This window comes from Anas platyrhynchos, chromosome 3 (genome assembly GCF_047663525.1).
Source record: "Anas platyrhynchos isolate ZD024472 breed Pekin duck chromosome 3, IASCAAS_PekinDuck_T2T, whole genome shotgun sequence".
Taxonomy (NCBI): Eukaryota; Metazoa; Chordata; class Aves; order Anseriformes; family Anatidae; genus Anas; species Anas platyrhynchos.
Genome location: NC_092589.1, coordinates 79362909 through 79377725, shown reverse-complemented (window position 1 = coordinate 79377725; position 14817 = coordinate 79362909). Strand labels below are relative to the sequence as shown.

Below are 14817 nucleotides of genomic sequence, written 5' to 3'. Positions count from 1 at the left end.
ATAACTCTCAATTGGTGCATTCCAGGAGGAACTGCTAGGATAAGAAGGATTACTTTACTCTATTATAAGATTGGATACAATAGAGATAGACTGCCCTTAACAATATCTCTGGTGGGTACTAATGTGGATATAACTAGTAAAAGCTGGATGAAAACTTCTGAAATGCAAGGGTATGGTGTAAGCAACTAAAGAAAGACATAGTAATGGAAAAATAAATCCAGTAAGAACTAACACAATGAGGCAGAAAACAAATAAGTCTGTTGGCTCCAGCTTTATTGATCAGAATAATCTTTATAAGTATTAAATCAAAAGTATAGGTGCAATTCCTCTGAATATCAAATATTAAACATGCATACGGTGATCTAAGGGTGACAAGTGTAGTAACAGAAAAGTGAAAAGGTGCAAATGAAATATAGGAAAATAGCAGTAATGGATCAATCAGTATTAACAGCAAAACTTCCTCATATTAAAACGATGCAGCAGTTTAGTCATGGAAAGATGTTAAATGTAAAGACTTATTATATGTATCAGGTATTAAAGGGAGCAATCTCTGTAAAAAATATATATATATTTAAAAAGCAAAGTACTTTAGCCTATAGAGTTATCAGTAATATTTCATTTTATTGCCACAGCAGTCACTAGGTGACAGGTTAACACAATAAAATTCAGTAACAATTTTCAATGCATTTTTCTCCATAAATCATTGATATATTTTCAGCATATCTAATATTTACATCACTTAGGCCACATACAGTAGAGTCTGTGTAGATGCCCGACATTATAATCCAAGGTAGCTACGATTATTTTCACTTGATGAAAGCATTTTGTGTTACCACACATATTTCCATATCTTGTTAACAGGACAGAATAGGTGTGTGCGCACGCATTTATTTCTTAGTTGTCCCATAAACTTGTTCATAAACAAAGAAGGGTGCTATTTTCCTTCTATGAATCTATGGGAAGCAAGTCTTTCAACTAATTTACTCCTGTGCCCAACAGAAGCAGGACAAAATTTTAGAGGTTTTGGTTACCTCATCTTAAGGCCACACTCACAGTAGAAAACTCAGTCCTTGGTGATACTGGAGTCATGAAAAGTCAGGAAAGGTTTTGCATCTACAAAGTATAGGAGAACTGGCTTTTTTGTTCATGTACAGAAGATCTCAATGAGACTGCAATAAATCTCTTACCTCACTGCATGAAAGTATGGCTAGCAAGGATGCAAGTAGCTAGCACAGCTTCTCTGCCATTATACAGCGCACAGGTTAGCAAGATAGCCAACAAGGCTATTTCTAATCCACCAGGTCACAATCAGTCTTCTACTGTGCTCAAATGAATCTATTAAAAAAAGGAAAAAATCTACTACTGAACCTACAGCTGAAGTCTGTTACACATTGTGCACCAGGCACCTAGCAGTGATGAGAGCTCCCATCCTGACCTGGTAATGCACAGCTCACAAAGCATTTCAGCTCCCAGCTGTCCTACCCATCAAGCTTGTGCTGAGCAAACCTTCCAAAGTTCATTCTCCAGTGAACTCAAAAACCTGTTTTGTCAGGTCACGAAAGAGAGGTGGCTTCTCTGACAGATTTAATGGAAAACCAGAGCAAATGGCTTTTACACTCTTCATATCAACTGTCAGAAATGACCAGAAACTCACCTTTTAGCATAAAAAAAAAAAAAAAAAGGCATAAATGCAAGTCATTTGCCATTATCCTTTATAAATTCAAAACTCACTAAAGAAAGCTGTTGGAATAATGATCTATTAGAGTTGGTTAAACATCGTCTGCAACACAGTAGTTTTTCTCTCATACTACAGGAATCTAGTTCAGGTACCACGCAGGTCAGCTATGATACCCTCACAAAGGGCTCTTCACAGAGGCTATCTAAACAACTGCAGCTAGCTCTCATTAACTTCAGCATTAAGTTCATCAAAAATCATGTGCCTTCTTCTTTCAATTAGTATTCAACATGACACACTTTTTCTATCTCTACATTTCTGTGGTTGAAAGTCAGATCTTTTGAAACAGAATTGATTAGTGTTCCCACATGGTACTTGACAAACATCAGAGAAGTATATCACACCAACACCACATATAATCACAGGACATTGCCAGTTACCTGAAGGTTTACCACTCAACACTGTGTAAAATTACTGTAAAAGTAAAATTACTGGTAAGTAACATTTACTGTCTCTAACACCAAAATCAAGTAGAAAACCATCATGAGCCAGGAGCTACTGCTTTGCATGGAGGTCAGGTGCTAATAATATGGACTAGGAACCTATCTCCTCTTTGGGATCAAACTCTCATTGATGGTCTATCAGCACACCTAGGTTCTATTTATGTGTTCTGCTTGGGAAGGAAGAAATACAGCCTGAGGATGTCCTCAAAAACTGCAGACATCTGGACAAGAGATGAGAACTACTGGAGGTCAAGAGAACTTCTTTAGGCCTGTCAGTATTGACTGACTGGTCTGAGTTTGTTGGTTTGTTTTTAAAGACCATTAAGAGTAAATGCCCGTGAATCAGCTTAACACCTGGGATGGGAGAGAGACTGCTTTATTAGAACCATCATAAGAGAAAAGATGATAGAAACTTTTCTGACAATGGTGCACCAAGCTGCATGGTTCAGCCAACACACTGGAGGGAAGGGATGCCATCCAGAGCATCCATCTTGATGCCATCAACACCTTAACAGTTTTGAGAGGTGGGCCTGGGCAAACCTTACAAAGTTTAACAAGGCCAAGTGCAAGGTCCTACACCTGGGTCAGGGCAATATCAAGCACAAATACAGAATGGATTGAGAGCAGCCCTGAGAAGTACTTGGTGGTGTTTATTGATGAAAAAGTCAACATGAGCTGTCAATCTGCTTTTGCAACCCAGAAAAACAACCATATCCTGGGCTACATTAAAAGCAGCATGGCCAGCAGGGTGAGGGAGATTATTCTCCCCCTCTGCTCTGCTCTCATAAGACACCACCTGGAGAACTGTGTTCAGCTCAGAGGTTCCCAGCATAAAAAGGGAATGGACCTGCTGGAACAAGTCCAGAGAAGGGCCATGAGGATGATCAGAGGGCTGGAGCACCTCTCCTATGAAGACAGGCTGAGGGAGTTGGGTTTGTTTAGCCTGGAGAAGAGAAGGGTCTGGGGAGACCTCATTGCGGCCTGCCAGTGCCTAAAGGGGGCCTCCAGGAAAACTGGGGAGGGACTCTGTGTCAGGGAGGGTAGGGATAGCATAAGGAGTAACAGCTTTAAACTAAAAGAGAGGAGATTTAGGTTAGGAGGAAATTCTTCACTCAGAGGTTGGTGAGGCACTGGCACAGGTTGCCCAGAGAAGCTGTGGATGCCCCATCCCTGGAGGTGTTCAAGGCCAGGCTGGATGGGGCTCTGAGCAACCTGGTCTGGTGGGAGGTAGGGTAGGCAGGGGGGTGGAATTATAGGATCTTAAAGGTATCTTCCAACCCAAACAGTTCTCTGACTAATATTTAAATTGGAATTATGATCATGAACACAGTTCTTTAACCGGGATTTTCCCCTTTTCATATCTGAGATATTAGGTTGTTATTTTTATACTCCAGAAGCACAAATCTGTATTTAATGATATTTGGCAGTTTTTCAGTGCAGCACTTTACTTCATAGTGCTTTGGAAACATTAACCACATTTTCAAGGTACAGAATAACAGCTGAATAAATTGATTGACATATTTATAGAGTCATGGGCAGTTGGGAAGAGGGGAAAATAGGCACATAGCTGCAGTTGTTTCTTTTGCGGTGAAACAGAACTCTCACCTTCATAAAACTTCAGCAAGCAGTATAAACAAAACCAAAACCTTTAGATGCAACAGCAGGAATAGCATAAAACACAAGAATACAGATCCGTTTACTATGTAGATAGTACTGGAACAGGAGTTGCTTACTTTTTTTTTTTTTTTAAGTAATCTATGCTATAGGAGATAACATACCCCCAGCAAATTGTGGACAATACCAAACCAGAGGAGGAAGTTAATATGAATTATGGCTGAGTTGCTGTTCAGAGAGTCTGGATGGGCTGGAGAAATGGGATGATGAGAACCTCATAAAATTCAACAAAGGGACATGCAGAGTAGGCCAGAACAACCCCATGCACTGGTACAGACTGATGACCACTGATGAGACACTGTCTTTGTAGAAATAATCCTGTGGATCCTGGCAGACAATAAGCTGAATGTGAGCCATCACATGGAGGGAGACCAATCATATCTTGCCCTCTGTTTGGAAGAGCACTACCAGCAGGTCAAGGGATGTGATGTTTGCCTTCAACACTTGTGATACTGCATCCAGAGTCCTGCTGTATCCCTCTTATACTCTGAAGTTTTGGGACTCAGAATTCAGGAGAGACCTTGCTAACCCAGAGTGAATTCAGCCCAGGTCATGGGCTGGAGCATTTGTCCTGTGAAGAGAGGTTGGCAGAGCTCAGCTTGTTCAGCCTGCAGAAGAGACAGCGAAATTTCACTGCTGCCTACAGTCACCTAAAGGCAGGGGGTACAGAAGACTGAGCCAGACTATTCTCTGAGTGAAGAGTGACAGGATCAGGGGCAGTGGGCATGCAGCAATAAGATAAACTCAGAACCTGTGTACAAATTTTGTTTGTTTACCATAATGGTTGTCAAAGCCTGGCACTGCCCCTTAGAGGCTGTTAAGCCTCCATCCCTTGAGGTGCTCAGATCTCAGCTGAGCACAGCCCTGAGCAACCTGCTCTGCTTGGTCCCTCCCTGAGCAGAGTGTTGGACTGGACAACTTCTGGAGAGACTTTCTAACCAGCATGGCCTCTACATCTGTTAGTAACCTGATGATCTTCACAGCATCCTTTTAAGGCACAGGTATATATTTGTATGTCAAACCAGAGAGGCTGAGGGAGACCACATGAAACATGATGGTGATATATTTGGTATCAACACTGCTTAACGGTTGTTCTGAAATAGTCACAAGCATGCAATTAATTAAACATGCAATTATAATGGTAGCAACTGCCAAGGAGTTTGAGTCTCCTACTAAAAATTTTGTGTGAGCTTTAATCATGTCTCCAAGAGGGGAAAAAATGAAGACTAAAAATAAAAAAGAAAGACACAAAACAAGGTAACAGAAGATGCACCCCAACTCAAATGACTGAAAAGTTTCAAATATTTTCTACCCAGTGGTAATGCTGTCATATTCTTCTAGATAAGATTCATGATGCCATTGTAATTAGCCCTTAAGCATAACTTATTGATTTCAAAAATTTTCAATTACAGCCACTTATGAAACTTCTCAAGTTAGATACAATTTTGTTACATTATTTTCTAACAAGTCCATACTTCATAACCACCCACTAAGGTGTGTACAACAACACAAAGAGAACTCCACTGGAAGGCTTCCCTATTCATCACATGCTTGGAACATAAATTACTGTTTATAAGCTCTCCTTGCCTGGAAAAAAGAGAGTACAAAAGGTGAAATTACAAGTAATATAAAGCCATTGGCTAGAAGTTATAATATTGTACAAAATGTGGATTTTGAGGAGTTTATTATTTCACTCTTGTATTTTTCACCACTGTGAAGCACAACTATTTAGCTGATGCTTTAGAAGTGCCAGAAGAGTTTTCAAAGATATATTGTCTGTGCATAACAGTAAATCATGCCCACAGAGAAACCAACACACTTCATAAAAAAAAGATTTATTTTCCTTTGAAATGATGATATTGCTAACACATTCCAACTTGTTGCAAAAACCTTTTACTAACTCTCCTCTTCAGAGGAACATATTCTAATGTATTCCAAAAGCAAAAGCTTTTGGAGAAATATATGTATGTGTATATATATATATATTCATATTTCCTAAACAGATTTTTTGATATTTTAAGCAGGTTGTTAGGGGGAGATTTGTGTGGCTGTCTTACCACAGTGAATGTATCTAATTCTGAAATAAACAACTATGGGAGTCAGATACCTTCTGCAATTCATGAATTATGAAGTAAGTCAGTAGATAGCAGAGATAGCAGTGCATGTCCTTGACCAACCTTCACCCACACTTGCTGTGGCACTGAGTAGACCTTTGCACATGAGATATCACTCCTACATCTGTGTGGTGGAGCAACTGATTCCTGTCACTCCAGAGAGCTGTGTCTTGTTGCTCTTGGCTGAGAAGAAGGAAGCCCAAGGCCTGGAGGGGACCATATCAGAGCAGGAAAGTAGTCACTGGACAGGAAGATACTGGAAAGAGCATGGAAAGACTTAACTCCCTCTCTCCACTCCAAGAAAAAACAATATCACATCATGAAATTAATAGGCTAAAGAGAAATGATAGAAGTAAATGTTTCAGGAAGAGGAATGAGATAGAAACTGGCAACCCAAGCTCAAAACATGGACTGAGAAGAAGACATTTCCCACATCCAAACCAAATAATAATTTCATGTAATTGATTCATTCTTTCAGAAGGAAAAATAAATAAAGCTCATCCTTACTTCTTACCAAAACTCCCTCAAATCCACGTGAAAGGAGAAAATACATTATGTCCTCTCAAAGGCAGGGAGAGGAGAAGAAAGCAGAGCCCACATCCAACAGAAGCAGTCAATGGCCCTCAGCTATACCTACATCCTCAGACGGCTTTCCAGGGGATGTTAATGAACAAGTGCATCAACAGCTACCGTAACGGTAGCCACTGGTGGTGGCAATGCATTGATCTAACTCTTTAAGAAGTTTCAGAACTTTTTACTAAATCTTTCCTTTAAAAACAATTAATAAAGTATATTTTCCAAAAAGATAGTACAAGAATTAGGATTGTTTACCATAAAGAGTATTTATCCAAACATCAAGAAGAATTAATCAATTTCATTCTGATATCCTGGTGATATTTATTTTCATTTGAAAATATAGTGGGAATGTTTAGTTTGCTTTTTATTTGCCCCATACTACAAGAACGTGTTTACCTGGAAGTTGTGCATGACAGCTATGACTGATGAGGTTTGGGGTACGAAGACACTATTAGCTCTCTATCTGAATGTCCTTTCTTCTTGGGGGTACCACAGCTAAGCTGCAGGCTTCCTGGATAAAGCAGAGATATTCATTCTAATAGTGCTGCAAACTGGGAGCACTGATAATTTTGCTGGAGGAAACACCAACACTGAACACAGCCATCTTCCTCTCAGACAGCAATATTCTCCAGAACCTTCCTGTTATGTCTTCTGCTGTGCCCCAAACACCGGTTACTGAAGCTTTAACAAATCAAATCAGTGAATGTTATACAACAGTCTGCTAATAGACAGGATTAATCATTTCCTCCTGTAGCTTGTTCCAGATATATCTCAGAGGTAGCAGTCTCCCACTGCAGACATTTAATTAGGTCAGTTTGGGGCTGATTCTCTTATGAGTAGCATTGAGAAAGGCAGGAGTACATGACCCTCAGCAAGCTGTGCTCAAAGCCCAGGTTTTGAGAAATGGCTTCCGTGTGGTCAGCCCAGCTGCACTCAGTTTTCTGCCAGACAGACTGACTCTGACCTGGATTAATCATCGTGCATATGCTTTTGGCCATATACAGCAAGTGTGAACAAGCTAGCAGCTGTCTTTTGATCCTCTTTTATAGGTGGTATTAGACCTTGCAGGATGATGCATTGCTTTCAAAAATTTTTTTAAACCTTTTGTTCCTACATACACGTGCAAAGCTTGTAAATGCCATTCACTTCAGATATACATTCACGATAGCGATTTTAACCCCCTGAGTTTATCTCCAGCTTCTAAATTAAACTATGAAAACTCTTCCTGTGCTGAACTTAATCACTCTCCACTCCAAAAATCTTACATGCATACATATATGCACACTCACAGTGTTGAGAAACTATTTTCAAGAGCTGCTGTTGCAAAGCTAATTCAGCCAACATCATCTGAAATGATACTGGCATCTAGGGATAATAAAAATTTGCTTAACACCACTAAAGCTGAAGCTATGTCAGTTGGTGTCAAATAATATTGACACCTTCTTCCATATTGAAAATTTTCAGGTTTATTTCTACTGATATGCAAGGGTTAGACTTCTCTTTTATCTACACAGTGAAAAGCTTACCCTGAATGGTATCTCAAGTGTGTTTGGTTCGTTTGTATTCCAATATATTTAGTATAACCTTTCAGACAGTGATTCAGCAAGGCAATGTAACTTTCCAGATTTATTTGATCTGTATCTTTGAAGCAAATAGTTAAGCTGCCTGTCTCAGAAGAAAAATAAAACACTTGAACTCTTGCCTTGGTCCTAATTTAGAGTTCTGTTTGCATGTTTGTTTTAGCATCTTCTGGGAACATTCTGTCTCCTCAAGAGCTATTCCACCAACATAGAAACACAATTTGATTGCTTTTTTATTTCCGAGGCTTTGTCAACTTAATTTTCCTCTCAAATATGCAAAATGCAACGATATAAATTATGCTTGGCATTATAAATGCATATGGCCAGAAATAAAAAATGTCAGCAACTGTTAATGCTGCCACTATATGTGAACAGAGTATTTGGCCGCTAAATGGCATGTCAGCTTGATGGTTTTTTTAGAAGAGTTTGAAAGTCCACTTTTCACCTCCCTAATAATTTTCTCCAAATGACCTAATACCTGTGAGACATAATAACTAAGTGCAAACTCACATTTTTATGAACTTCTTGCATTTATATGCTTCAGTGTTAATCATTCCTCGTTGAAGTTAATGTTATTCGACCTTCTCAAATTAGTGCTACAGGAAGGCAAAGGGGGCAGTTCTTTGGGTTTTGACAGTCTGACCAATATGTAGAGAGTCAACTTTTAAGTTCTTCACTTGCATTATAGTCATATCAGAGTACTTTATAACAAGCAAGAAGTTTGTCTTTATTGACATTATGGACACAGCAAACATCTGTCAGGACTGAGCCAGAGAAGCATTGTCCTGCATAGCAGAACATATTTTTCTCACTGCAGAACCACATAAAACCTCACTATAGGAAGAACCACTTGCACAAACACATGGGAGAAAATAATTTGTTACCTAAGGCTTAAACTTCAAACAAGAAGCTGCTTGTGACAAACAAGCTGGGATGGAAGTGCGGGAGGGTTGACTGAAAAACGAGAAAAGCCACAAAATAAATACATTCTGGACCACAGTACCACGTTTGCATTAGATGTTTTTGGATGTCATCCTCAGGGTAATCTCAGTGATAGTCTGTCAATATAAGATCCTTGCCTTCCAGCTATGCCACCCTCAGAGGCTGATCTATACCAGCCCAGCACACCAATGCTACATTTATGCTACCGCACCAGAGCTTGTATAGTTTTAATCATTTATTTTCTCATTGTTGAGCAACACTTACTGGTCTCTTGAACTTAATGCTAATTCTGGAGTAATAAAGTTAAAGGCAGTTAAGCCGTCTCTATTATGCTGTAAGAACCAGCTTAAGCAAGCTCAGCACACAATGTCTTGCTTTCAGCTGCCTAATAAAGAATACCCATGTGCTAGATGATGGTAAATCAGGATGTGATAGAAAGTTGGAGTATTTCACAGACAACAAACTTCTTTTGCAATAAAGCACAGCTGGCTCTCACCCAGTGATACTCCAGCTCATGCCGAGTTCAACAAAAATCACAAACCTGATCAAGTATCACATACCAAGAATCAAGTGACAGATTTCCATGGAGTAGACAGCAGCAACAATACGTGCCCATGGAAAAAGCCGTCCAAAGTAGCAGCTGCTCGTGTGAGTGGTGGGGGAGGAGAAGAAGGGGAGTTTTGCAATGTAAACAGCTTTTGCAAATACATCAAAAAGCAGTAAAAATATGTAAAATAGAAGGACCAGGACTTGGTCGCCCCAGAATACAATGTACTTTATGACTGTATGAAGGACAACAACATTATTTAGTCAGTACAGTTGTGTTAAGATTTTTAAAAATGTAAACATCCTTGATGCAGGAGAAATTCTGTGGTCAGAAGTCTGTTGACATAATGAAATTGCAAGGGATTTAGACTTAGCAAATGAGCTTAAAGTTGACCTACCACCAAATAAGCTTGTCTTCCCTCTTGTCTTATTAGATAAAATAACCTGGGTGAAAGATCCATACTTGTTCACATATTCACTCTCTTGGTGGAAATAAGCCAGTCACACTTCTCTTACCTTTCTAGGTCTGAGCACTGTAACAGCTGACAGAACCAGCTGTTCTCCATTCCTCTCTTCTCACAGGTTTTTCCTGGCAGAACACCTAATTAAGTTTTGCTTGGATGCAGTTTATGTGGTATTGAGTAAACAACCTCATGTATTTACTAAAGTGAAAGAAAAATCCCTTTGTCTGGTTGGATCATACTACTCAAATCACAGCTTGGAGCCATCACTATACCCCATGTAAAATTGCAGAAAAATAAACATCCAAGGCCTGATGGACGATGGAAAACACTAACAAGTATATAAACTTAGCCAAGATAAAGGAATATATTGGAAAATGGATGAGAAAAATGGATTCTTAGTGGCCATGAGCATTCACTAAAGAAAAAGTTGGACTACATCGTAATCAAAATAATTTTAAAAATCAATTGTGATTTCTGGGACAGTAAGTCCAGTGTCTCTCTCATTAAACCACTTGAATGTCTGTGAAAAAAAAGCAGAAAAGATCTAAAGCAGATAACAGAGCATGCTGTAACTGAAATCTGCCAGTTTATTGCTAATATAGTGGAGAAAGCATTTTCTAGAGCCAGTGGAACCAACTGCTCTAAAGATCAGACATTCTTCCTCAAGAAGAAAAGAAGAAAGTGGAGGAAAAAAAAATAATAACACTCCTGGAAATGCAGTGCTATATTTGTCATAAAATCTGAGGTCTGTGCTTTTCCCCTTTGGAGTCAGATATAATTAAAATTTTTCTGGAATGCAGTGAAACAACATAAAGAAAAATAAAAAGTAGGTAATAGTAAAAACAGGAAAATAGCAACAGTTGATAAATTCTAGCTAGTGCCTTATTTAAAAAAAATAATAATAATAATAATAAAAATCTGAATATAACCAAAGAGAAAATGTGTAAGACAGGGGTGACCAAGCTTCAGGCAAGAGATACAGAACCAGTTGAAGTTAAGTGTACATTTGAACTAATGAAAACTAATTTCAAGCCACTTACTCAGGGAGCTGTACCGTTTAACCTACAATGACATTTCTCCTAATTTAAGCACAAGAGTTCTATAACAAAGCTCAGAAAAGATGCAACAAAATGTAATGAAAAAATGTTGTTTTAAATACAACTGAACTAAAATGAAAAATAATTCCTCATGTCTGTTTGTATATAAGAGCATTTGTTCCTGCCAGTAAGTGTTTTCCCGGTTTCTTAACTGGATTCTAATTTTAGAGTTGGATAATATCATTTCTGTGCATTTTTTTCCACACTATGCAAATGCTAGTAGTTTGGACAACAAAAAGAGACTTTTGTTGTCACCACCTTCCTAGAGAAAGGCCTAAGTAGAATATAAAGTCTCATTTCAGTCAAACAACCCATTTTTTACCTTATTCAGCTCTACTGAACAAATACACACCCTTCCAGATTATATAAGCTTCCTCAAAAGTTCAGATGAATCAAAGGATAATTCAATTCAGTTCAGTTATACCAAATGCAGTAGATTATACTAAATGCATTCAACTAAATATGTTCAACCTAAAACCTTGACAGCTCTGATTACCCACCTGAGTTCTCTGTTCCTGTCTTCACATATTCCTTTAGCCTCAGCTTAATTGCTACCAGTTTTGTTTTTTTTTTAATTGGATGTCCTTCGTTTCTCTTGCAGCTTCTTGCAGTGCTCTCAAAGCCATATACCACCCAGCTTCCAAACAGGTGTCGACAAACTTGAGAGCTAACTTGAATCATAGAATCATTAAGGTTGGAAAAGACCTTCAAGGTCATCTGGTCATCACCCTACTACCAATGTCACCCACTAAGCCATGTCCCTAAATGCCAGGTCCCCCAGGGACGGTGACTCCACCTGCATGTGAAGCAGTCAGTCCTTCACCAAACTGGGTTTATTTCTGAAACTGGCTGTACAACAAGCAGAAATAACATTCCAGAAGAAAGTTTGTAAAAGCCCTCTTTGGTGGTGCATTGATCTTAGTGTTTAGCATTGTGACTGGATTTTTAGCATCTACATCTAATTAGAGAGTTCTCAAGCCAGGTATCTTACAACCATCACTCAGCTTGGGTGCGGGTAGAGGAACTGATCCTGTGATGTTTTAGGCCTTCTCTGGAAATACAGGACACTGTACATAAGCACTGGTGTTGCTTAGCCGAGACGACATGGCTTTTACATCTCTCTAACCACAGAGCTCTTCTCTAGCAGGTTTTTCACTTCTTAAATGCATACCAAACCTTCCTTTTTTTTTTCCTCCCTTCCAGATAAAGAGATCTAGCTACAGTTCATGGCATCATGTATTGGTAGAAAAAAAAAATATATATATAAATATCAAAATAAATAGCATCTGTTACAAATTGATTGCTACATACAGACAGTATCGGAGGCCATGCCTAAAGAGCAAGAAAGACAGTTTTTGAGCAGTTTATGTTGCTTTCTCCCATTCTCGTTTGGGCCTCTTGTTCTCACTGCCTCTCCACTGTTGGCACTAAAGTAATACAGCTCTGCAGTAAGCCACATCAACTGACAAAAGCCACATCAGGCAAGTGTTCTACCTTGCGCTACATCCACTTTGTTGACTGCCAAGATGAGGGCAGGCTCAGGTAATAGACAGTATGGACTGCAGATGTCCAGGTAATTGGCAATTATTTTTAAAGAAAGAAAAAAAAGTGTTATTAAAGAAATAAATTGTCTTTCTCTCAACCCATAAAACAGAAAGCACATCAGAGTGAGGATCTTGATAGCATCATGGAGCACTCTGTCATTTGGATACTTATACAGTGTAATTGATAGGATATTTTTGAAATTGTCAAACAGAATTTTTGCAAAAGCACAAATTTTTGTTGAGTCTGGCATGAGTTTTCAGGGCTAAGTGTCTACTGGAATGTAGATTACACTTAATAACCTCTTATTTGCATTAATGCCTTGAGAAAAATAAATAAATAAATAAAAACATAAAAAAATAATAATAAAAACAGATCCAGGATAGAGATAATCCAAGTGGATTGATCCAAGTTAAAGTCACTTCTGTATTCCTATAATTCCTATAATGGTTCCTGACAAAGTTTATAATCAGCTCATCATTAACTTAAAAATAGTTCCCGTTGCACAGAGCTGCCATTAACTGCACATGACAAGGAAGGTAAGCCCTACAAGAAATCTCTGATCTCAGCGAAACTGCTCCCTAAACTCTTGGTTAGGCCCTTCATGGAGAAGCCCAAAGTAATCAAAGTTTTCCAGACTTGTAATTTTCCTACTCACTGAGCACATGCTTCTCAAGAACAAAAAAGATCTATTTGCAGCTTGTCATTTGTGAATTCACAAATTCGCATGTGCGGTGTTAATTAATTCAGTGCTATAGTGGGATTATTATAAATACAGCACTCTCAAGAGATTTACTAGGATTCCAGGCAGGTCTATATATACACTCAAGAAATGATAAAAGAGAGCCTTTTTTTTTTTTTTTTTTTTTGGGGGGGGGTGGGGGAGCGGAGGGAGGGTGAACTGCAGTTAATTCTGACAGGAGAGGTTTCAGTATGCCTTTTTCCTCTCTGATTCTCCTGCCAACTTTCCAAGCAACTTGGAAATATATATTTAGGAAGTATAGCCAATGCCAGAGTCCAAAATTGTAGCACCTGTCATAAGATTAAAAATGTTAAAAACAGCAGCAATAACAAAAACATCCTTTTTGTTGCTACTGTAGTTACTTTTGTTATATTCAGCTCTCAAAGTTTCCAGAGATTTGATTCAGGTTGGGGGGTGCTTCTGCAGCACAGAGAAATTGAAAGATCTTTTGTTTAAAAAAATATGATAATAATCATCATAATCTATATAGATAGATAGATACAGATATTTCCACTGAATCATCCAAAGACCTTGTTATTTAGAAAACACCTGCTTCCCAAGCCAGGCAGGAAAATGGAGAGGAGTGGCAGTGCTGCTTGCCACTTCTTTCTCATCCCTCCCAGGAAAGCAGAGAAATGCTGAGGACTCAGTTGACAGTGAAAAGACAAAAGGAAAGGACCAACACCTGTAAAGAACTGTTCCTGCTTAACTCCTCTGGAAGCTGCACATATGAGAGCAAAACTGTTTCAACAACTTGATTTGGTTGCAAAAAGCAGCCTTTTGGTACTTACATATTTTTGTGGTCCTCTGAGTGTCAGTGCAACTCCCCTGAAGCTGTAGAAGCCTTTGAGCTCTTTTAGTCTGTGCTTAAACATGAACAACAGTTATTAGGATGGCACTTTCTGTAGGGTCAGCCAGCTTTGGAGTGTCGAACAACAATCCAACCTCCAGTTTGAGTGGCCTCATTAAAAGTATCCTGGGATCCCTCTCCACAGAAGCCCCTGCTCCTGTAGGTTGGTTAGCTGTGCGTGTGCTAGGTATTGTGTCTAATCCTCACAGCTAATGAGGTCTGTCCAGATCCGAGGCAGGCTCATTGTTCTCAGTCTTCCCAAACTGACAAATCTCCCAGGGACGTAGCATGAGAGAGCTTGCTGGAATAACTAACAAAGGTGCTAAACATTACTATAGCAACTGGGGAAAAATAGAAGCTCACTGTATATCCAAGCTATATTTTCTATTTCTTTTATCATTCGTACTCAATCTTTATGCAGCTATACTGCAGTCCTTTGGCATCATAGCCTTTATATTTATTACAAATAAAGTAAAACAACGTTACTCAACATAATTGCATTTCCTTCCCTG

The 14817-nt window shown here is 38.9% G+C and overlaps 1 long non-coding RNA gene across 2 annotated transcripts in view; it reads right to left on the bottom strand.

Annotated features, from left to right (window-relative positions):
* LOC113843276 (uncharacterized) overlaps positions 1-14575 on the bottom strand; it is a 42531-nt gene extending 27956 nt beyond the window's left edge. Inside the window, exon 1 of one of the 2 annotated variants that reach the window (XR_005264256.2) lies at positions 14247-14575. This is a non-coding gene — a long non-coding RNA (uncharacterized lncRNA). Of the gene's footprint in view, positions 1-10008; positions 10160-14246 lie in introns of those variants that run through there. The other variant, XR_011808460.1, reaches the window with a different exon arrangement.
* Positions 14576-14817: the final 242 nt, after the last annotated feature.